This window comes from Sciurus vulgaris (assembly GCF_902686455.1).
Source record: "Sciurus vulgaris genome assembly, chromosome: 5".
In the NCBI taxonomy this organism is placed as follows: Eukaryota; Metazoa; Chordata; class Mammalia; order Rodentia; family Sciuridae; genus Sciurus; species Sciurus vulgaris.
The window spans coordinates 63,076,971-63,102,294 of NC_136465.1; the positions used below are offsets into that span (position 1 = coordinate 63,076,971).

The 25,324-nt window shown below is 36.0% G+C and overlaps 1 protein-coding gene and 2 long non-coding RNA genes across 8 annotated transcripts in view; 1 reads left to right on the top strand and 2 right to left on the bottom strand.

The window, feature by feature from the left end:
• The window catches only part of RBPMS (RNA binding protein, mRNA processing factor), a 202,949-nt gene that overhangs the window by 66,191 nt on the left and 111,434 nt on the right, over positions 1-25,324 (bottom strand). The gene's annotated exons all lie outside the window — the stretch shown is intronic.
• LOC306661354 overlaps positions 1-25,324 on the top strand; it is a 102,324-nt gene that overhangs the window by 59,982 nt on the left and 17,018 nt on the right. The gene's annotated exons all lie outside the window — the stretch shown is intronic.
• On the bottom strand, positions 4,081-7,196 carry LOC306661350. The gene is made up of 2 exons (XR_013763854.1): positions 6,470-7,196; positions 4,081-6,433 (listed from the first exon to the last, which is right to left on the bottom strand). It is a non-coding gene; the product is annotated as an uncharacterized lncRNA (long non-coding RNA).

The window sequence follows — 25,324 nt, forward strand, 5'->3', positions numbered from 1 at the left end:
CAGACAAGTAAATTACTAGCATAGTTAAAAAGTTGGATAGATAACTACTAACAGGAATGAAAAATGTAATTGAGATATAATGAGAATGAAACACTGTGCAACACTGGAGTCTGACACCTAAATCCTAGGAGGCCTGGACAGTGACCATGCTTTTCATTTCATTACCTATATATGGAGAAAAAGAATCCACCTCCTAACTCAGAGCTTTACAAAGGTAATTCAAGTATTCTGCATTACTCAGAAGACTGGAATTAAACAGCTATAAGATTTGAATGCAATAAATCATTTGATTGCAGTTAGTTTATGAATTTAGACAAAGTCTGAAGGCTTGATGTGGTTGTCTTGATTCTGATAATAGTAAGCTTTCTAGCTACAAGGAAGAGAAAAAAGATAGACCAAAGAGTAAACAGTAATTTTAGTTACCCTTGTCCTTATTATTGCAGTTTACCTTTTAAAAAAGATCGTATTCAATAAGACAAATAACAAACAATATCAATAACAAGAGTTAGGGCAAGGCAAGTTCTATTTTGGAACCCTTCCATTCAAGAATGCCTCTGCTACTAAGCATAACCAGGAACTTTAAAAAACTATTTAATGCCATGAATTCTAGACAGCAGCAATAGTGTCAAAAAGCAGATGGCACAATGTAATAGTGCCTGAATGCACACTCAAAATAGACTCACATCCTATGTTTGTCTAAGTCCTAAAAACAAGTATCCTAAGGAAAATAGGTTTTCCATTTAGTGTTCTGAATGTTTGTACATGTGCCCAAATGGTCCCCCAGATACCCTTGCTTTTTCTTACTTAACTTGAAGAAAAGTATGAGGAATTTCCATAAGAAATGAGTAAGAATCTTATTACATAAACTGAGATGACTGATTCTGAGCTAAAATTTATAGGCTCAGTTTAAAAGGTGTAAGAAGAGCTGATGACTAGATGGTAACAGTTTTAAGAGGAAATGGGGTGGGGGAAAGAGAATTCTTCAGGGAGTACAACAAAAGCCACAGATCCTTGACCCACAGACATCTGGAAGTGGGTGAATTTCTTCCCAAGTCTGATTTATTCATCCTCTGAGAAGAGTCCAACTTAGGGTGGCAAACATGGGCGAGGAGAGTGGAGGGTCCACTTGTGTAGACCTGACCAACAAAATTGAAAGGATTATTGGTTTTGTGAAACATTAAGAGATTTCTTTTTTTCTTTCTTTCTTTTTTTTGGTATTGGGGATTGAACCTAAGGGCACTCAACTACTGAGCCACAACCCAAATCTTTTTATATTTTTATTGAGAGACAGGGTCTTGTCAAATTGTTTAGGGCCTCACTAAACTGCTGAGGCTGGCTTTGAACTCATGATCATCCTGCCTCAGCTTCCCAAACTGCTAAGATTATAGGCATGTGCCACAAGAAATTTCTTTAAACTTATCTTGGGTTTTGCTGTCTTAATTTGAGAAACTGCAGTACTGTCTTGCCAAAAACATACTCAAGAAAAGAAACAAACTATTGTGTTTTCAAGAGGGATCTGAGCCGGCCAGCTTACAGTTAAGAGCATTTTACCCTATCAAAGCTACGATTACAACAGAATAAATATTTCCAAATATGGAACTGAAGAGTCGTGGTCTTTGTTGGGAGACAAGCAAAGTCACTGACTGTCATTTAAAGAGATGCTGTAGAAGAAGGTCTTGTACACTCACACCACATCCCATCATGTTCCCAACCACGGTAGGAACATGACAAGAATTTCAGACTGGTCTCCCTGGCACTGAATTCCAAACTTTCTGGGAAGAAGGAACTTTCCTAGATCTCAGTCCTCATCAATGTGAGGGTTTCAGCTCAGACCACTGGGAGATATTAGAGCATCCTGGGACCTGTCTGGGATCATCTGAGGCTTCAACCCTTAAATAATGATGCTAAACAAGCAACTTCTATGCCTCAGTTCATTCACTGGTGTTCCAGAATCAAATGAAGAACCACACAATGTACTTGTTTCTTATAAGACCTGGGTTGGTAGCTCACATCCTAAAACATGCTCCACTGAGCCTCCTCACTCCCTGCCCCCTTCTTCATACCATTTTCTTGTTTGGGCTAAAATAATATCAACATCAAGTTCCAAATCAATGTTCCAGCATCTTTATTAAAAAAAAAAAAAAAGGCTCAGAAGTTAAAATGATCTAATTTGTTTGGCAGCTCATTCAGAGGCCAGAGGCTTAGAATACAAGCCACATTCCTCCAACATCTTTAGCAGCAATACCATATTTGGTAATCAATATCCTGCTCAAACTCAGTTTCTATCCATAGAGATTAGCCAAGTCAAAAATATTTTAAATGTTAAAGGACACGGAGTGGGGAAGAAGAGAGAATATGCAAGTTAAGAGGGAGGGAAAAAAAGGGGAGAAAGATGGGAGGAAAAAAGAAGATAAGAAGTCTTATGCTTTTAATTAAAGCCTAATAAGATTCTTTTCTGGCTAACTTCACATTAAATGCTGTCAGGGTAGGATTACTGCCAAGAGAAAGGGGGAGTCTGTGCCTTTCGAAATCAACTTTATCCCCTTCTACCTTATAATTTACCCAAACTTCTCATAAGAAACCTTCCCTTCTAAATGTAAAAGGTGTCCTATTTATAAGAACCAGAAAGGACAGTTTTTAGATATCAATTATGATGTTGAGGACCAACAGTTACTTAGAAGCAATCCATTCTGACTGGTTACAGGGGCAGCCAAAAGTCTTCTCCAATCCAGGTTCAATATTATCTACAGAGGATGCACTCCATACACCTCAGCATGGTGGAGAAGCAAGGAAAGAGAGCAAGTTCACCAGGCGGCTGTCAGTCCAGGAAAGCACTCAGCACATTTTTATGTAACAGGATGCAGGGAGGAGGCCTGCATAAGCAGGGTGGGGTGAGATCACAAAGGACCTTTTATGCCAAGAAGGAGGACTTTTCATTGCATGCAGATCTGAGATCCTTAAATGTTAGTGTGTATCAGATTCAACTGGAGGACTTACTAAATAGAGTACTGGACCCCAGGCCTAAGTTTGATTCAGCAAGTTTGGGATGGAACCCAAGAATCTGCATTTCTAAGAAATAGTACTACTAATGCTGTCTGTGTAGGGAACACATTTAAGAGCCACAGAAGGTTAGGACTAGTGGTGGTAGGAATGATGGACACAATGGAGAGCCTGGAAGCAATAATAGCCCTGGAAGGGAAGCTGGGTGGATGGCTGCCCTGTTGGTACTTCTTTTGGGGGAAGGGCACCTAGGGCAATGTCTACGTCCTGTGCCCTTACTTCTCTGATCACAGTTACCATTTAAGGGATAGATGCTACCAAAAGTGATAAAACGTATATTCTTTTTGGGGAATTTCAACCTTAAGTAGCCATATAGAAAGTAGAGATGGCCTGATCTGAGTCAACTCACCTACCACTAGAGAAAAGATACCAATGTCCTGCCATTGAGGTCCTCACAGCACCTTGATGCCTAATGAGAGTTTTATTTGGCACAAAAAACAGTGCTTCAATTCTATGACCTATCAACTATCCCAGGGTCCTTATACATGGTTCCACCATTAATCTGACTGAATCTATCAGTCCTTGAGTTTCAGGGGCAAATGAATCACTCAGAGGGAAAAAAGACAATAAAAGAATGAGGCAAAGTGACATGTACTTATTACAAAGGATGTCCATGGCTATATTAGATTGTTTTAAAAAAAGGATACTCAACCATGTTTAATAGTATGGGTACATGGGGGGGTAAGATACCAGTATGTGCATGTTACATACACACACACACACACACACACACACACACAAACAGATGTCCAACTTCAGAAATGTTTATAACAAGACAACCAACCTGTTAATAGTGCTGACTTGGAAGAAGGAGTACAAAAACATACTTTTGTATAATTTATCCCTGTTTGAATATTTTACAAATACATATAAAGTTTTAATTTAAAAAATGCAATGCAAATTATTATTTCTTTTTTTAAGAGGTAGAGAACTGGAACAAGCAATATCCTATAGAGAGCTCAAGAGTCAGGATATAGCCTGGCACAACATAAGCAATTGTTGGTGTTTTCTGTTTATTAAAAAAAAAGAAAAAGACAATAAAAAACATTATTCTGAAATAATTTTAGACTTACAGAGAAGCTGCAGACATAGTATAAAGAATTCCTGTAAAATCTTTGCCCGGATTTCTCAAATGTTAGCATATTACCATGTTTACTTCATCATCTTCCCCATTCTGTCCTCCCCCCACCCACACACACACGGTTTTTTTAACCTGTGAACTGTTTAGGTTGCAAGCATAAAGTCCTTATACTCCATTTGAGTTTGAATTCCTAAAGAATAAGGACATCTCTGTTTTCCTGATTCAGGATGTAATCTAGAATCACACAGAGTATTAATTTGTCTCATCTCTTTTTATTTAATCAGGAAGGGTTCTTCAGTCCTTGTTTTCCATGACCTTGACATTTTTAAGAATATAGGCTATTTATTTTGTAGAATGTCCCTCAATTCGGCTCTAATTTTTCTTGTTTAGATTCAGATTATGTATTTTTGGCAAGACTATCAGAAGTGGTGTGTATCCTGCTCAGTGCATCATATCAAGAGGCACGGCATGTATGCCATTTTTGTCTTGACAATAATGTAATGAACTTTGATCACTTGCCAAGTTTCTCTACTGTAAGGTTACTAATGTTTTCCCTTTGTAACTAAGAAGTATCTTACAGAATGATATTTTCGGGCTATAAAAATGTTCCTTCTCATCAAATATACTAGTAATTTTAACACAATTACTGATTTTTTTTTTTTTTTGGTACCAGGGATTAAAATCCAGGGTGTTTAACCACTGAACCACATCCCCAGCCCTTTTTAATCTTATCTTGAGACAGAGTCTCACTAAGTTGCTCAGGGCCTTTCCACACTGTTGAGGCCGGCTTTGACTTGCAATCCTCCTACACCTCTGGGAATACAGATGTGCACCACAGCGCTGGTCCTATTACTGATTCTAAAGCAATCACTACTATTGCACCAATGGTGCTCTGGTGATCTCATCATTCCTTTTCTATATATCAATTTTCTACTCCAAAGAAAAGCTTTTCCTTCTACCCCTTTATCAATTAATTATTCATTTACATCAGTATGAACAACCAGACTTCTTTTGTATTGTAACCTCCCACCAATCTGTGGGTTCCACATTCACAGATTCAACCAGCTATAGATTGAAAACATCTGGAGGGCAAAAAAGCATAGTATGTATTAAACACACAAGGACATTTTTCTTGTAATTATTTCCTAAACAATACAGTAGAACAACTATTTACACAGCATTTACATTGCACCAGGTATTATAAATAATCTAGAGGTAATTTAAAGTTTGCAGAGGATGTGTATAGGTTATATACAAATACTATATCATTTTCTATAAGGGACTTGACCATTTGAGGATTTTTAGAACTAATCATTTACAGATGCCAAGAATAACTGTGTTTATTTTGGTGTTTGAATCATTCTAGACTTGTGAATGTTCATATGTGCACGCATGCAAACCCACATGATCTCACACTAATATCTAGTTCTCTAAATAATTAAGCTATATTAAAAGTTCACACTGACAGCACCAAATCCAATCTAATATCACTGGGTTAATTCTAGCCTTATCCTTTGACTATTTATAACTCCTCTGATATTGAGAATCCTAGCTCTCATTATCTGCTACACATAAACTTATTTGCACAGTACAAGAATGCACATCAAGGGTTTCAAAACTGCTAACCAATACCACAAGAAAAAACAAAAACTTAACTATAGTTCAATATTTATTTACAGTTTTTTTTTAGCTTAAAAGCATATAGCTAATATGTATATTCATAAATTTTGAGGACTGGGAGTGAAGCTCTGTGGTGGAGCACTTGCCTAGCAGGTAATACACCTTGGGTACAATCCTCAGCACTTTAAGAAAAAAAAAAAAAAAAATAGAAAGAAAAATGGGGGTGTATATATTTTTCCACATACCCACTACCTCAGTGTGGTTTTTGTTATTCATATAAATTATAGTTAGATCTATTCAAGGGGGAGAGGTTTCCCCCATCCATGCTGTTTTTATTTCTATGCATTCATTAACAGGTAAAAACTGTTTTACCATTTTAAAGCAGAGTTTTGTAAATGCTCATTAAAGGACCCAGGATTTTAAAACCCCTATCCCCATTGCTGTTACTGCCTGAGATAATAAAATTCTTGAATGAAGGCTTTTCCAGATGATCCTGGGTCAAGGAAGGCTTCATGAAGTCCCAATATAGGGAGATTCAAAATTTTAAGAGCACCATTCCACTAAAATGAACCATATGCAGTTGTCTCTCTACTGGAGAGTAACATATCATTCCAACCACTTATTTCACTGTCAGTGGTCTTTGCTCTCCTCTGGAGGATACCCACAAGCCACCTACTTCTGTACAAGTGAATGTCACCCACAAGCCACCTACTTCTGTACAAGTGAATGTCATTTCTCATCAGAATATCCCAGTTTCTTACATACTCCTATTCTCGGCTTATTTTTTTTTTTTTTTTTTTTTTTAGGATAAAATGATACTAAAATGGAAGTAATGTCAATTTAAGATTCAACCTAATATGTTGAAGAGTCCCTGGATGTTTCTAGTAAGTTTCTTACTGTCCTCTCCTCCATGTTCAACTTCAAATGAAAACCTACTTTACCTTTAAGGAATGTGGGGTCCAGAAACCTTAGCCTAGCCAGATGCCCAAGCTGAAGGGAGGAAGAAATGCTCTTTTGCTTAAGTAAAAGGGTTTTAACCAATTTACTTTCTCTTTTTAAAATTTTATTTTACTTTTTAGTTATACATGATAGTAGAACATATTTTGATATATCATACATACATGGAATAACTTCCCAGTCTTGTGGTTGTACACAATGTGGAGTTACCTGGTCGTGAATTCATATACAAAGGAAAGTTATGGCCAATTCATTCTACTGTCTTTCTTGTCTTCACCCTCCACCCCGCCTTCCCTTCATTCTCCTTTGAGGAATCAAATGATCTTCTATTCTTCCCTCCCCTCTTATTGTGTGCCAGTGCCAGCATCTGTATATCAAAGAGAACATTTGGCTTTTCATTTTTTGGGATTGGCTCATTTCACTTAGTATGACAGTCTCTAGTTCCATCCATTTACCAGCAAATGCCATAATTCCATTCTTCCTTCTTTTCTTCCTTCCTTCCTTCCTTTCTTTCTGTGCTGGGGATTGAACCCAGGGCCTTGTGCTTGCAAGGCAAGCACTCTACCAACTGAGCTATCTCCCCAGCCCATGTACCACATTTTCTTTATCCATTCATCTTTTGAAGGGCACCTAGGTTGGTTCCATAGCTTAGCTATTGTGAACTGAACTGCTATAAACGCTGACATGGCTGCATCACTATAGGATGCTGACTTTAAGTCCTTTGGGTATATACCAAATAGTGGGATAACTGGGTCAAATGGTTCTTTTCCAAGTATTCTGAGGAATCTCCATATTGCATTCCAGAGTGGTTGCACTAATTTGCAGCACTACCACCTCCTTGCCAACATTTACTGTTACTTATATTCTTGATAATTGGCATTCTGACTGAAGTGAGATGAAATCTCAGTGTAATCTGTCACCAGAAACTATACATATAGTACAATAATCGCCCATCATATGTCCAAAACAATAAGATGTCTAAGGAAAGGGACTCAAATCAAGGTCAAATTTGCCACTGGCCCTTCTCTGGCCTTCCCAATCTCAGTACCTGCTTAATATCAGCCCCTCATTTAGTTTCTGGCTGTAAAAATCCAGATCCTCTGAGGGTTCGAGTTTTGAAATGCCTCTCCACCAAATATCCAGGGCTACTTCCTAATCTGCTGATAAGACATGGACGTCCATCAGATAGTAGCTGATCTCTCTGGTAATCACTGCTGACTTGTCTTATCAGGTGTCTGAGTTCCAAGGTTTTATGTCTTTATTTTTCTTATGAGGACAGTGATTCTGATCCTGGAAGGCATAATACTGGGAGGTGGAACAGTATAGTGATTTCCATCCAAATTATCAGGAATTACCAAGAACTGAACAAAAGAGTTGAACCAACAGTGCTGATTACTATAAGTAGGAATAAACAGAAAACAGTGGCAATATGAGGTGGGAAAGAAGAACTATCCCAATTCTGAGGAATAAATAAAGAGAACAGAACACTCTGCTGATGCTATGGAGATTTTGGAGGTCTTTAGATTCAAATTCACTGAGATCATTACTTTATTGGGCTTTAGTAAACTATTACGTAGCTTTTCAGCAACCCCTTGCTGACGTCCACAATAAACTAAGTGCTACAATACCAGTTTCCTCTCCTACAGATGACAGAACAAGGTAGTAAATAAATCAAGTAAGAGAATGATTCCAATCAAAATGCAGTCTGTAAAAATAAAAATAAATAAAAATTTTAAAAAGGAGAATGATTCCTATTACCTATTTTAACACAAATCAAACCTAAAAGTTTTCCAGTTATAATAACATGTGGGGAAGACATGGGCTTGATATTCAGAGATTGTTAATGGCTTACATTTATATTCTCCATTTATACGATTTCTTTTGTTCAACCACAAAAATGTATTCAAATCCTTTCTTGCTAAATGATCAAACACTGAGTATTTTGTCTTACCTTTCTTTCTATTTAATCTAATAGTGATTTAATTGAAATTTTAGTGTTCTTATTTCAAAAGTTGTTGGAATACCACATGGTATTAGTTATTTTTACAGCAGCTTTGACATATAATTCACATACCATAGCATTCACCTTTTTAAAGAGCATGATTCAATATTTTTTGTATAGTCATAGAGTTGAACAAAATCCACTTTACAGCCTTTGAATGTCTTCATAGCCTCAAATAACAAACTATACTCATTAACAGTTACTCATTTCTCCTCTGTTTGTCCACCCACAACTTATCTACTTTCAATCTCTGAATGTGCTTATGTATTCTGGATACTTGGTATAAATGGATCATATAAAATATGGTCTTTTCTGACTCGTTTCTTTTACCTATAAAAATGCTTTCAAGGTTCATTCATGCTGTAGCAGATAGCATTACTTCCCTTTTAATTTTTAAGATATTATGGACCTTTATTTTATTCATTTATTTATATGTGGCACTGAGAATCGAACCCAGTGCCTAACATGTACTAGGCAAGTGCTCTACCACTGAGCCACAGCCCCAGCCCCTTCCCTTTTAATTGCTGAGTAATATTCCATTGTGTGGCTATACCACATTTGTTTGTCCTTTCATCAATTAATGGGCACTAGGATGTTTCAACTTTTTGGCTAAATAAGGCTGCTATGAACAAGTGTGTACAATTTTTTGTGTAGAACTGCTGGATCATATGGTAATTCTGTTAACTTTTGTGAAGTGCCAAATGTTTTTCTAAAACAGCTAGGTAATGTCAATCCCACTAACAATGTATGAACATCCCATTTTTCTCGTATCTTGTCCAGATACTTGTTGATCACCTGTCTTTTTTATTTTAGTCACCCTAAAGTGAAGTAATACCTCATTGTGGTTTGGATTTGCATTTCTCTATGCTATTGTATTTTAAAATGTTTTGAAAAAGGGCCAAGAACAAAAGGTTTCTACGATTTTCATAGTGCATTTTGGTGACAAGGAAAGGAGATATCCTGGGGACCACAAATCTATCAACCATACTAAAGCAAACAAAATTTAAAGAATTGACTTTTACCTTTTAGAAATTAAAAAACAAAAGTTAGAAGTATAAACTTTTTAAAAGTAATTGATAGGTCATTTTTATCAAAAACTAGGAGGTAATGCATACTTTAGACATATCTTGAGGTCTCAAGGAACAAAATATTTTAATATTATCAGCTTTCTCTTCTACAGGCATTAGAAAACAGTCAGATTAAAAACAGACTATAGGCAAGGTATATGCAGAAGCCTCCCCAGGAATCTGTGAAAACAATTGTTTCATTCAGTTGGAGTCTTAAATGATTGAACCCATATCCCTGTCTGAGTTATTTAAACAATAATGTCTAAGTTATTTAATCAAATAATTTACAGCAGAGTGGTTGGGACTTATTTAGGGGCAACAGTGTGGAGGCAAGTTAAAGGAAGAGCTTCATGTCATACATATAAATAAAAAGGATGGTTTGACAACAGGAGGAAATAAAAGGAGAGGGGAAAGAAAAAAAATCAACACAATTTCCAAAATTTGTGATTCTCAAACATTTTAAAAAGCAAAACTACATGAGGAAGCTAATAAAGAATGGGATCGAATTCTTTGATGATAAGTAACAGAAGGTGATCTACTTTAAGTATGAAATTCACAATCTTTTTTTTTGGGAGGGGGTACCAGGGATTGAACTCAGGGGCACTTAACCACTGAGTCACGTCCACAGCCCTATTTTGTTATTTTATTTACAGATAGGGTCTCACTGAGTTGCTTAGTGCTCGCTTTTTGCTGAGGTTGGCTTTGAACTTGTGATCCTCCTGCCTCAGGCTCCCAAGCTGCTGGGATTATAGGCATGTGCCACCAAACCTAGCTGAAATTCACAAAATTTTAATATTGTGAATTTTGGGGACTTCTTAGCCTTGTAGTTCTCAACTACAGGTAGTACTGTTAATTGCCTCCTTCCCCTGCCCGTGGGGATAGGTGGAAATACACAAGAGTGTTTGGGAGTTGTTACACCACTGATCATACTGGCATTCAGAGGAAAGGAGGCAAGAATGGTAAAACGAGTGGGGCAATTCCAGAGTGTAAGAACTGCCTCACCTAAAATGCAGTAAGCCTCTCCAACACAGGCGAAGAAAATTAAGATCCAGAAAAGTCAAGTAATCAACTTCAATTCCCAGGTAACTACTGGTAGAGCTGTACCAGATTTCATTGCTGATTCCCCTGATCGAGCGTGTATCTGGGCACATTACGGTCCTGTGAAGTTCTTTATTTCACAAAGACCACATTGTTTTCAGATAATAATCAAGGTTGTTGTTCACTTTCCACTGTGCTGAAACTTAGGTAGATGTGGGTTCCAACAAAGAATGAACAAGTGAGGGAGGGAAAGAATTCATCACATGTAAACTGTATTTCATACTTTTCCTAAATAAGGATATTGCTTGCAGAAACATCACGACTGTTAATACAAGAGCCTGTGCTGCTGGGTCACTGCCCATTCAGAAACTGTATCAGACCAATTACGCCTTGTTCTTTTTCTTAATCCAACTACCTCCAAGTGCTTGCCCTGGCTTCACCTTAGAATAATCTGATTTAATGCTCACTGTCCTCCTTGCCTGAATCAGAATCATTTAAAAGCATGTGTTCCTATTAGTAGAGTAGCTTTTTTCACACTTTAAGAAATGGACCCCTTTAGAGGACTTTCTGAGCTTTTCATAGCGGTGTGGCCACATGAGTTAAGACTGATGCTGGGCCTTGAATCCAGGTATAGTTCTTATAAAACACAAAAACTAGGTTAATAGATATCTTCTATCTTCCGTTTGCTTTTTGTCCCTTGAATGAAAAAAAATCTGCATAATTCTTTGCAGATGTTCCATAAAAAAAATAAATAAATAAAACTTTATCCTGTTTTGAAGGTTTCAGTAACAAAGGAATATTATCCATATCTAGTCTAGACTGTTTCCACAAGTTTATCCTTAAATTCAAGTATATGTGATTTCTCCTCTGATAATACTTTTAATAATCTAAGGCCTCTGAGTGTTAAATAACAGAATGAGCTTGGCCATGATAGAGAAACCGAATCTCAACCCTTATTAACTATCCTGGGTCTGGAATAAAAGGATTCTTAATAATATTTCCAAGTGATTCAGTCATTTTCTTAAATGCAATGTACCCTTGGCTTCACTTTTATTTGAGGTGAACAACCTGTGACATTCAAACTACACTTGCTTTACCACAAAGCCAGACTCCTACAGTGAAACCTGTACATTAAGGATGTATCTGTCCCAACAACAAAATGGGAATGAGATGATGATTCTGGTTGATTAATGCCCATCTACTCACAGGTAGAGGTAGTGAGAAAGCTATTGCTTCAGAACTATCATCACCTATAAGTAATTATAGTGAAAACTATAAAAGAAACACCCAAGTTAGGATGATGAACAACTTTATGGAAACTCCCTGAAAACAAGAGGCTTACAACTTTGGGAAGTAGGAGCATGGGCTTTGAGATCTGACTGTCTGGACTCAAATAATATCCCCACTGATGACCCTGAATATGTTGTTAACCTTTCTGTGCTTCAGGTTCCTCAGGTATACATACTGGAACTGAGAACAGCCCACACCTTATAGGTTGATTGTAAAAATTAAATCAGTTCTCCCTGTGAATGGGTAGATTTAAAAAAGTGATAAACACTATTCCCTGTAGCCTGTGGACTATAGAGCTACGAATCCTCCAAATATGAACTAGTAGGGTTTCTTTCCCTTTGCCTTTTTGGATTATTTCTGTCAATTTTGAAAAAGAGAAGGATGTACTTCAAGCTCAGCTCTGAACTTCTCTGAAATGGGAGGAAGCAGGATACCTGAGTTGCCATCTAATCTGCTGCTATGTGGTTTCACTGCCCCCATAGAAGCTAAATTGTGTCCTGCTTTTCAATTCACTCAGTTCACATGGTCTCAGTACCTAGCTCCTAGAGGCCTGGCTGGTAACTTCAGAGACCTGGATCATACAAGAACTAGGCAAATGTACTTTGGAGGTATCTGGGTCTTCATCAGAATTGATCATCTGCTCCGTTTAATTAACTTCTTTTCCACTAAAAGCACATTTACTTTTTGTTAGCTAGCCACACCTGCATAGATACCCATGCTCTAGGGAGATACTGCTTTGTATAGGATGACTATAAGTCAAGAACAGGGTCTCTGAAGAGCCTATAAACTCAATCTTTAACATGTCAACAGAATCAAAGTCAGACAGAGTTTATTTTCCACAGGGTTGAGAGGGCACGGATGTTTGAACTTTTGCCTCTATGTTCTCAAACTATCTTGAAAATAGTGATTGAAAAGACCTAGACCCTGACAATGATAAGAAGGAGCTGTTTCCCAGCCAAATACAGTCAGTGTACCCACTAAAGCAATATTTTACAGTGACACTTTGAAATAGATAATATTACATGGAAAGAAACATTGACCAAAGTCAATGTTCTTTTTACTCAGGAATCCTTATGTTAACATTTTTATTCTGAGACTTTGAAGGTCAACAGGATCAATTCCTCTGACAAAGGTCTATCTTGGAAATCTTAACATACAAATACCAAAACGTGGCTGGGCTGCTATCATTCTATACCCCTCCCTGTCTCCTCAGCTTGTTTCTCACTGCTGGAACAATAAAATACACCATTAAGCTGTCCCTATTTCCCCTTGTATGGATGCATTTTACTCCTGCTTACTAGCACTCAAACAATGACACTCTTAATTAAAGTTTAAAAGGAAGTATGGGCTAGGGATCCCTCAGTGGTAAAATGACCTGCTTAGCCTGTGCTGGGATCGATCCCCAGCACCAAAAAAGGGGAAGTAGATCATAGGCCACAGTTTCAATTTAGTTAAATTTGACTCTGACAGGATCTTAAGGGCGCTATGGGGAAAACCTCTACACTTTAATGGTCCAAATCTACACACAGAAAAGCACCAGAAACAACTTTGCTTGTTTGGGGAATCAACAAAGAGCATCTGCTCAACCAAACACTCCCTATACTTCACCAAGGTCTAGGGGTGTCAGAGCAACCATTTCAGAATAGCCTAAAGAAATATAGGGTAGAAACCATGCTCCATCAGTGAGACTATGCAAATGATTTCCAGATGATGTACTACCCTGCATAAAGTTCAGACTATGCACTTAAATCACAACCTTATTCACGGTCAGTCTATATCACCTAACCAGGACAGTCTAGAAAATATAGACCTTTTGTCCCATTAGTAGATGTGATAAAAAAGCAAGAGTGTTTAGAATGTGACAATTCATTTTCAATCACAACTTTAAAAACAGTTCTTAAATCTCTTTCCTAAGTGATGGCAAACAGAGAGCATCATTTTTCATAAAAGCCACATATATTTTCATACAGCTTATGTAAAGTATACAGTCCAGGATTAAACTGGGAAGGTATAAGTTTCAAAATACTAATTTCACTTCCAATTAGTGGATGGATTATACAGGGTCTTTAAAGATACAAGTTTTCTGGTTTTGTTTTTAAGATAAAAGGTTACTGGTATCGAGGACTAATGTTTCAAAGATGATGTTAGCTCTTCATGGAAAGGGACTAATTAATTATACCTTCTAATCATTGAAAAAGATTTGTATATTTGGTGTCCAACACGTTTTATGTTCAGAACAGGGAAAATAAAACAATTGACACATATGTGGAGGAAAGTGCTTTACGACTTTAAAGATGTTGAATGACTTATACTACACAATATAAAGAGTCTAAGAATTATAAAAGTCAAAGTGTGTCTATGCTGAAAATCATATGAAAGATAAAAACCTACCTGTGCAGCAGCAAGGCTGAGAACATCCATTTAACATACTCTTCTCTTACATCACCTAATGTACCCACTAGGTCATTTGAGACCCATCTTAACATTTTGTAAAGGCTTTAAGGATCATTCTGCAAAGTTACTTTGAGCAAAATTTATTAGGGCTGGTATAGAAGAAAAAAGAGGCAGAGAACAGCAGGGAAAAACAGGGCTGACATAAACTCTATAATTGACAAAAGACAGTTGCTTAAACTTTCCAAAACCATTTTGAAAGAAGACTTCCATTTAAAGAACAGGCACAGACCACAAGTCTTCAAATACATTTTTATAGCTCTGTGGTCTGGCTCTCCATTTTTTTTGTGCAAAGCAATTTAGTGAAGGCTCCCACACTGTGCACAACCAAGTTTAGATAATATTAATTGAAGCTAAATACCAATAGGAAGTAGAAAGCATTCTAGTTTATTTTTGAGATGCACAAACCAGTTAATGAAAGTTCTATAGAAAGAAAATGCTCTTACATTCAATGGCAAGAGTTTGTCTATACATCTTGGCCCTCATTTACTAACACCATACAGATAATTATTCCATAGTAGAGTGGGAGACAGGGAATGGAGAGGAATCTCTGAATAATACAGCAAAAATATTTGTATATTTAAAAATGGTAGAATTTTTCTCATAAAACTAGTTTTTAAAAATCTCTACACAGACCATGAAATAGCGTACAAGCTCTTTCCAACTAAGAATCTAGAGCTTAGGCATGAGTTAGCTGAAAAGAATGTAAACAGTCAAGTCTAAACTTCGGAAGTTCACTGCAAAGTACTTCCCTGTGTTGTAGTGGGAGCCAAAATGAAGTGAAGCAAAAACGCATCTCACCTCTGAGAAACTTAAAATCAGTGCTCTTACTCAACACTGAAGCAACATTGCAAGACCACTTACTGGTGATTTGACAGAGCTGAGGCTGAAAGTCTTCCTACAACAAACTCTAATCAGGAAATTCACTGGCTGCTGAACAAAAGTTTATAAAAAATGGACATAAGAGTCAGCTGGAGTTTGAAATGGGAGGAGGATTTAAACAATGAGATAGAATAAAGGGGAGATGAGGATGTGTTTGGCTTTAAATATTTTACAAGCTTGAGAACATTAAGGATAATAGTGCAATCATGTTTCCCCAAAGAGTGCCAATGGACAGGTGAATCGACTGACCATTAAGCTAAATCAGTGTTCAGAAACCAATGTAATTTGGGATTCCAAAGAAATTATTTTTAAAACAGTTCGTAGAAAGGGTAAAAAACAGAACTCTGTGAGGTTATCACCACCATTAGTCATCAACATCTTAACCATTTATTGAATGCGAATAGTTGTAAAAATACTTGTTTCATTTGATTCTCTTGCGGAGAATTACAGAGTCCCAAGTCAGTAAGTGGCCAGTACCCGGATTTAAACCAAGTTGAGCATAGATATGAGATGATTATCTTCAGAGGGACATAAAATTAAGAGGAAAAATTAAACAAAACAAACTGTTTATCAAGAAGAAACACTGGGGTTGTAGGTGTCAAGCATGAGGCCCTGGCTTCAATTCCCAGTACCACAAAAACAAAACTGATTTCCTTGATGCCCTCCTTAGCCCCAGTTTTGAGATTTAGTATGTTTTATAGCTGTAAACTCAGTAATGATCCTTCATGTTACACAAAAAATACATAAACTATTTTAATACATCAAATATGCAGGATGTTTTAAATATCACTAAATTAATATGAAAAAATCTTTTAAAATATAGCTTTGAGAATGCTTTCAGAATCTGATTGCACATTCTTATAGGTAAATCAATAGGACACGCAGGATTGCCAAAATTAAACATCTTCTTGTGGTAGTTAGCTAGGCTATCCCTACACCTAAAAGCCTTTCTTCCAATAGTTTTGGCAGTTATTTAGCATTCTAACTTGTGTACACAGTAAGATCGCTTTTATAATCAGTGTGTTTGCCTTTTTCATATAGATCTATCTATGATCTGTAATTTTTCCTTGTATGCAATGAATGCTTTTATTTAGACATCATTATAAGTAAATACCATAATTCTATGAGAAATTACACTGCAATATTTCATGTTGGTTCTATTTTTAATTACCGATTTTGAAAGTCTATGTAGAAACAATGCTTTTTATACTTTGCATGGTTCTAGCTCCTGTGTTATAACTTCATACTTGAGAATATGATATGTACTCCTTCCATCTAAACTAATTTTCATACGCCACGATGTTTCAAAATTTATTCCTTAAGTCATCTGTGTATTCAATCTCTCTCTCTCTCTCTCTCTCTCTTTGGGTGGTGGCTGGGGAAATCGAACCCAGGGCCTCATGTGTGCTAGGCAACCACTCTACCACTGAGCCACATCCCCACTTGTGACTGATGTCTTGTATGCCAGTTTACAGTAGGAATTTTCTACCTAATTGCTATTCTGCAGAAATTATTTTTTCTTTTAATTTTAAAATATTAATCTTAAAAATTCACTTACCACACAATGTCTGGCCAAAAAAAAAAAAAAAAAGAAAAAGAAAAAAAAAAAAACCCCTTTTTGCAATATTGAGGTTACTCAAAACATCACTTTTCAAAATGTTCTTTACCAAAACACTAAATTTTAAAAGAAAGATTTTAGTCTGAAAATAAATACAGGCCTTTTAAAATTTTTTCAGATTTGACATTGAACAGTTTAATAATATTTATTAGAATTCAATTTTATATCTTATTCTTCCTACTCCTGTATTTTTTACATATTTTTACGATATTTTCCTCATATTCTAGAGACATTTAGTCTCTCTCACCTCTTTTCTTACCTATTTACATTACATATAAAAAAATCTTTACTAAGGGTTGGGGGCTTAGATCAGTAGCAGAACATGTGTTTAGTATCATGAGGTCCTGGGTTGAATCCCTAACACTAAATAAATAAATAAATAATCGAAGAACTGGGGACAAAGCTCAATTGTAAAGCACCTTGGATTCAATCCCCAATATTTAAAAAAAAAGTTTAATTATTAAATGCCTGTAAAATTTTCAAGAAAAGCTTATAATTAATTATAAAGGAAGACAATACTTCATATTTGATATATTATCCTATCTGAGTAAAATAATTAAAAAAATATCCTGTCAAAACACATTATTCTACTTTGTGGGGGGTAAATCTCATCTTTACTCCCTAAGATTTAAAAATATTCCAATACATCCCATATACAGGGACAAATATAGATTATCTTATAGGTTACTGAAACATTAAGTCAATATTAGAAGGAAGCTCTGTGGCCCCTAGTCATTTTGATGGTGTGTGATCATTCACTAAAAAGTAGAACAAAAACAGTGATTTGAGGTTCCAAAATGTGCTGCTCCACAGAAACATCAATGAGGTCAATGGCCTGCAGAATCAGAAGTTTTTAGTTCTAAAAACTGGCTTGACATTTTAGCAAAAATAAACATAAGTTTTAGCAAATTACTCCCACTTTGCACTCTACGTTCCACAAACACTGACTTTGTTTTGCCTCCATAATACAGAGAAAATTAGTTTCTTAGCATTTTCTGAAATATCTAAAGAACCATGGAAAAAGTGCAAGATCAAATGAGGTCACTTATAAAATGTAGTTCAAATAAGTTTAAACAAGTAGATCCTTAAAAAAAGACCACGAGGAAAATTCTGAGAAGTTTCCCATAGCCATGTGATAACTGATTAACTGTTTTAGTTAGAGAAGAGTTGGGTGGACCTGAGATCTCCACAGATACTTGACACTGGAATATATCAGTTTATATGTGAGAACCTGTGGTTCTTCCTGCTTCATTTCCTCAGGGAAAAAGATTATTCCTTCATCAAACTTACCTTAGGATTCCTTTTTACTAGTGTTATATTTTCTAGTTTCCTACTAAATGCTTAACAAATTCAAGTAATTCACTTCCTCTTCTTTAGGGAAAAGACTAATTGGGAATTTAAACAGTCTGCATACCTAATATAAAATACATCTTAATTTGTTTGTTTTTCAGTACAATTTTTAAATTACCTGGTAACAGCATGCAAAACAACCCCAAAATGCAGGGCCACTATAAGGAGATTAGAGAAAAGAAAAAAGAATATCTGAACAAATCTTAGTACTAAATAATCATATACTGGGCACTTGCTATCTAGTGCTTTTTGGTATTTTAAATTATACTTGGGCTATGAGTCAATTTGGTGGTTTGCTTTTCATGCTAAACCTATTTCACATTGAGGTGTGGAACAGCTAAATTAGGCCTCAAAGTATATAGATATTTTTGAGAAAAAGACGAAGGATCCGACAGCCCCATATCATGGGGCTCTATATCACCACAGGCCTAGTCCCTAACCCTGTGACGTCAAATAGCTGCCTTAAAACTCTGCTCTTAAGAGAAGTTATAAACAGATTTAACAGATAAACACTAGATCAGGCTCATGATCTCATCTGGCAGTCCTGCATAGTTCCCATCCAAAAGTTCCAGCTGGGTTCTTACTGATTGGGCCTCTTAACTTTGAGCAATAGACTTAAGAAAAACATAGGGAGAAAATTTAAAAACTGATAAGAAACATACTGACAAGGTACCTAGTGAGGCGAGGAGGGCTGAGATAGGCCATCTGGATACTTACATTTGTGAAAAGTTTTGTTTAGTAGAAATAATTCACCTAACTCACAAGCTGTATAAATATTAAGATCAAAAGTCCTAACTTGCACAAGCTGTCAGGAAAAACTGTGATACAGGAAACAGACTGACATACAGGCATGTGTCTAACCAGAACCAAAGGTCTTTGCATGGCCAGTGCCTCCCTCCACAGCCCTGGTATTCCTTTGTACTCAAGAGTATGTTCCAGGACTGGATGGCTAAGAAGTAATTATGTTAATGGCACAGACTACCTTTAGACCACTGGCAAAAGTGTGTTCTTACAGATTTCCCTTTAATGCTTTAAGTGAATAAGACCCCCATTTCAAAGATGAGGAACCAGTACAGGATTAACCAATTGTTTTCAACTCTTCAGAAACTTGGTAGTCTTGAGAGCTCAAGTTTCAACATAACTATGTAAGAGGCTGGAATCATTGTTATATAATAAACTTTCTCTAAAAATTCTTTTTGCTACACTGCTGAACCAATAAATTCTTCAAAAACCAAGAAATAGTTATATAAGTTATTCATTATATTAAAATTAAGAGAAACAATATATGTGCATATGTTGAATATATTGTTATATATACATATAAATTAATATAGATACATATTGAATATATATGTATATATATATTCAGTTCCTCTTAATTTTTCTATTATTACAAAGCCTTCTGTACTTTAGAAGTTTAAAGGATGGCTACCTTCTTTCTCTTCACAACAAAAACTACTTTTCACTTCTTTATTCCAAACTCTATTTAGGTCTTGAAAAAATTCCTTTACATCTGATGTTATAAATGAATCACCCATGTACCTATTTATTAATAGATAAAACAAGCTGTTTAAGAGTAACACAATTCCATTAATCAGAACTGCCATCACAGAAATGTTACTAATCTGTGTTAAATACTTTGAATCATGTAGGCTTCCAAAAGAATTCAAATTTACCATTGGAATCAGTCAGACAATATTTATCAAGAACAACTTACCTTTAGGATAGCTGTAAAATTTAAAGTAGAAAATAACAGATACTGGGGCTGGGGTTGTGGCTCACTGGTAGATCACTTGCTTTAGCACATGTGAGGTACAGGGTTTGATCCTTAGCACCGGATAAAAATAAATAAAATAAAGGTATTGTGTTCATCTACAACTATAAAAATTCAAAACAAGAAAATAGCCGATACTGATGAGGATATGAAGAAATTGGAACCTTATACAATACTGTTGAGAATGTAAATGGTGCAACCTTTATGAAAATCAGTTTAGCTAAAGATACACCTGCTATAAGGAACTGAACAGATACTTCACACGAAGAATACAATCGGTCAACAAATATATGAAAAATGTTCAACATCTCTAGCAATTACAGAAATGCAAATTAAAACTACACTGAGATTTCATCTCACTCCAGTCAGAATGGCAATCATCAAGAATACAAGTAACAATAAATGTTGGTGAGGATGTGGAGAAAAAAGTACACTCATACACTGCTGGTGGGACTGCAAATTAGCGCAACCACTCTGGAAAGCAATATGGAGATTCCTCAGAAAACTTGGAATGAACCACCATGTGACCCAGTTATCCCACTCCTGGTATACACCCAAAGGACTTAAAGTCAGCATACTACAGTGACATAGCCACATCAATGTTTATAGCAGCTCAATTTACAATAGTTAAGCTATGGAACTAGCCCAGATGCACTTCAACAAATGAATGGATAAAGAAAATGTGGTACATATACACAGTGGAATACTACTCAGCCATTAAGAGAAATGAAATTATGGCATTTGCCAGTAAATGGATGGAACTGGAGACTATCATGCTAAGTGAAATAAGCCAATCCCCCCAAAGCAAAGGCTGAACAGACCAGTGGAACTCTACATCATGTACAACCACAGGAATGGGAAGTTACACTTCATGTATGTATTATATGTTAAAATGCATTCTATTGGGTTGGGGTTGGGGTTCACTTGCCCAGCATGTATGAGGCACTGGGTTCAATTCTTAGCACCACATTAAAAAAAAAAAAAAAAAATAAAGGTCCATTAAACAGCAACTAAAAATATTTTAAAAATATATTCTACCGTCATGTATAACTAAAAAGAACAAATCAAAAAATCAAAAAAATACACACCTAAAAACAAAGGATACAATATCTGTATGACCCACAAATTCCACCTCTAGATACATGCCCAAAAGAACTGAAACGAGAGACTCAAGATTCTTATACGCCAATATTCACTGCAGCAATAACATAGTAAAAAGTAAAAAACAACCCAACTGGCCATCAACAGATGAATGAATAAACAAAAATATGTACATCTATACAATGGACTATTATTCAGTCATAGAAAGAACATTCAGATAAATGCTACAACATGTATAATCCTCAAAGTGAATATGCAAAGGAAAAGCCAGAAAAAATAAGAGAAATATTCCCACATTTAGAATAAATAAATTCATAGAGACAGAAAATAGATTAGAGGTTACCAGGGACTTGGGGGAAGGCATAATGAGAGATACTGTTTAATGGCTATGATGTTTTGCTTGGGTTAATGAAAATGTTTTAGAAATGCATACTGATGGTTGCACAACATGCTGCACATGCATTGTGCACTTTGAAAGTTTTACAATGGCTAATTTTTACAATTAAAAATACAACAGAATGGAACATTACCCTATGTGCATATGATTATATGACCTGTGTAACGCTACATCATATACAACCAGATGAATGAGAAGTTGCACTCCATTTATGTATGATGTGTCAAAATGTATTCTACTGTCATGTGTAACTAATTAGAACAAATGAAAATATAAACAAATTTTAAGAACAAATTTTAAAAAACTTTAAAAACAACAAAACCACTAAATTTAACATTAAATGTGTGAATTATATCTCAATAAATTTCTTTTGATAAAATAGTATATTGGTAACTAAAGTTCACTTAGAACACAGTATAATTTGACAGCAAGGCAAACTACTATACTAGCCTCAGCAATGTATAAAAGTAGTATGTAGTCATATACATAGTTTGATTACATCAGACTTCTCTCGTTTTGATATAACAATTTATAGAAGAGTCTAAAGTAATACCTACTTAATAACAACTCTTTGAATTTTGCGAGATATCAATTGAATGACATGTATATAAAGAGTCCACAATTTAAGTACTTTACACCAGTGTAAATGAATGCCTATTAGAAAATTACTCTAAGCAGCAATCAAATTAATCCTGCTGATCTGAAGTGTTAACTGCAAATCATTCTTATTTATTAAAACAAGATTTCTACTAGGCAACAATGGCAATTTGGGGATCCTGCCAGTTGCCAAAAATATCCAGAGGTGGTATATTCCCACATCTCCCCAGGGTCTTTATCCTTAGCCCCATTCTTCTTCCCGTTTCTTTTATAAAATCTCCCAAAACCATAATTTTTATTAAACCAGCTAACTTCAGATGTTACTATATTTGATTTGCTTTTCAAAATTATAAACAAATTCAAACATACAGAGTTCTTTAGATTATTGGTTTCCTCTTTCATTAGCATGGAAATTGAAGAACTGATTGTATGGAAATTATGAATGTGTCAGATCATGAATAGGTCAAATATTTTGCTGTCAAGTTAAAAAACAGGTGGGGTTTCTAGTCCTATGGATGGGACTATGGATAACCTAAAGGGAAGTCTATGTTTGTGTAATCCCCCTAGCAAAAAATCAATATTACCACTTAATCCAACCTACATGTTTTTCCAAAAGATTATCACACTGATTAAAGCACAGTCTGAAAATGGCAGAAAATTAATGTGCTGAAAAAAATCAGTCATTTTAGGAAAAGACTAATACTAATAATAACTGAACCAGGTAGTAACCAAGACAGAATAATAACAAGAGGTACCCTAAATACAGAGAAGTCATTCCTAACACTGTGGACTATTCTATAGAGAGAGATTTTCTGGATTGAGGCTTAAGTTTCTCAATAGTTTAATAAAATGAAACATTAACACTGAACTCCCCGCCAAAGGAATTCGGGGTAAAGTTTTGAAGAGAAGCCTGGACAAATGACATGAGGAGAAAATTCTGTAATGCTTATATGCTTTTAATATATATATGTTAAATACATATATGTTCAAAGTATTGGATGTTTTTAACTCATATAAAGATGACCTTGAAAAAGGCCTAAAATGTTGGATCACAGAGGAGATTCATGTTAGCTTTGTGATTAAGTACATTACCTTGAATGGGCTCAATTTCTCTGCAGAGAGAAGAAACTCTGCTCCATGGTCACATACCAAACTTTATCATGGATTATTTGTCCTGGACAATGTGAATTAAATAGTCTGTTATTGCCACTAGTAAAAATGTAGCAACATTCTATGGGCAATATAAGCAGCAAGTGTCTGTATAAAACAGGTTTGAGCTATAGGAGCTTCACTTCTTATTTCCTCCTAGCTGTGTCTCCAACCAACCCTTCCCTTAACTGAACTCCTCATTCTTTCCAGGTCTGTTTCCCTAACCATAACATTGAAGGAATTTCTAAGGCACACAAGACCACAAATAATTCACATAGTAAAGTTTATGATGTTAAGAAACAGTTTGGCCAGAACTCAGTAAATACCTATATGCACAAGTTCGTCCTGAGGAGCTGAAAGCTAAATATGAGGAGCTCCCCTTAGACTCAGAGCAAAATCCCAGCCTCTTTTATTTCAGGTTCTTCCTAGGTAGTATTAAAGATTAGGGGACAATACACTGGTAATTATAAAGTTTGCTGCCAAGGAGAAGGGAGAGTGGAGAAGAATAACCTATAACCAGACCTGAGGACCAGTAATGCAAGGATCTGGAACCAGTTGGCTGAGGGACAAACCAGCTTTAACACCTCTATTTCTGATGATAACACTCAAGCACCAAGAAAAATAGTAACGTTTGCTGTTCGATTTAGCATGGCAAGGAAGGAAACACGGTTTCTTTACTATTATCATTTAAACATTAAAACAATAAGCCTCACTTATCTGTTTAAAAAATCAATCTACCCCCTAAGGAAATGAGGGACTGTTGCCTTTTTAGATGACAGAGGTCACTGCAAAAGCCTATTGTTTTTCAGACTGCAAGTCAGTCAAATCTTTATACACACACCAGAAATAAAGCAAGGTAAGGGGAGCCCATTCTACGATGGGGACTCAACTACTGTTACTTCCTTTACCAGAACAATGGAAAAAATATTTCTGCATTTAGAAAGATGTCCACCTGGTTAGAATAAAAGAAAACATTGCATAAATCACAAAATGCCCTCCCTACTTCCTTTTGTAGAGCTGGGGATTGAACCCAAAGCTTCATGCATGCCAGGCAAGTGTTCTACCACTGAGCTACTTCTCAGATCCATATAATTTTTATATAAAATATTCATCTACACACTGTTTCACTAGATATTACTGGTACTGAATAAATTATTGGTTTATACTTTGTTCTGTAAGAGGCAGTTATTCTGGCTAAAGGTCATCAATCCAAAAAGATTCTGGAATCCTAAGACATTCCTACCTGCTTTACATGAAAAATAAACTGTTTCTTTGAAGAGTACACATTTTTTGTTTCAAAGTCTGAAAACACAATGATGCTATTATGCTGAGTATACAGACTCACATAAAGCCTTTTCCTTGGGCCTCTAAGTTATCAGATTATCATATCAGGGATCTAGCTAACCTCTTCACATGGTTTGCTCAGAGAAGCATCTGGGGGAGCACCTGCCAGTACCACAACATCACCAAGAGCAGCCCCAAGTTCCCAGATGCTTACACAATGGTACTTCTATTGTAACCAGAAGAGTGGTCACTTGCCTTTTAGGAAGCACTTGTATACTCTGCTGCTTTCATCTACACTTATTCATAACTCCTTAGGCCAACTGCCTGAAGCATGCTGGAGCCAGACCTGAGGCTCCTCACTTGAGGACCACACTTCAACAACTGAAACTAAATTCTGCCTCTTTTCACCTTTCCTTGGCAGAGCTCCCATAGGTTGTTTTGCTTCTCAAAATACTAAAGAAGGGAAGTGTTTTCTAAAACAATGTTGGTAAAAGTGACAAAACATGGTAAACAAGATGCCTACAAACCAAATGTGAACAGGTATCTCTACTCAATACAAATGACTACCATTTTATGTAGAATGTCTTTTGGGAAAGTCTACAAATT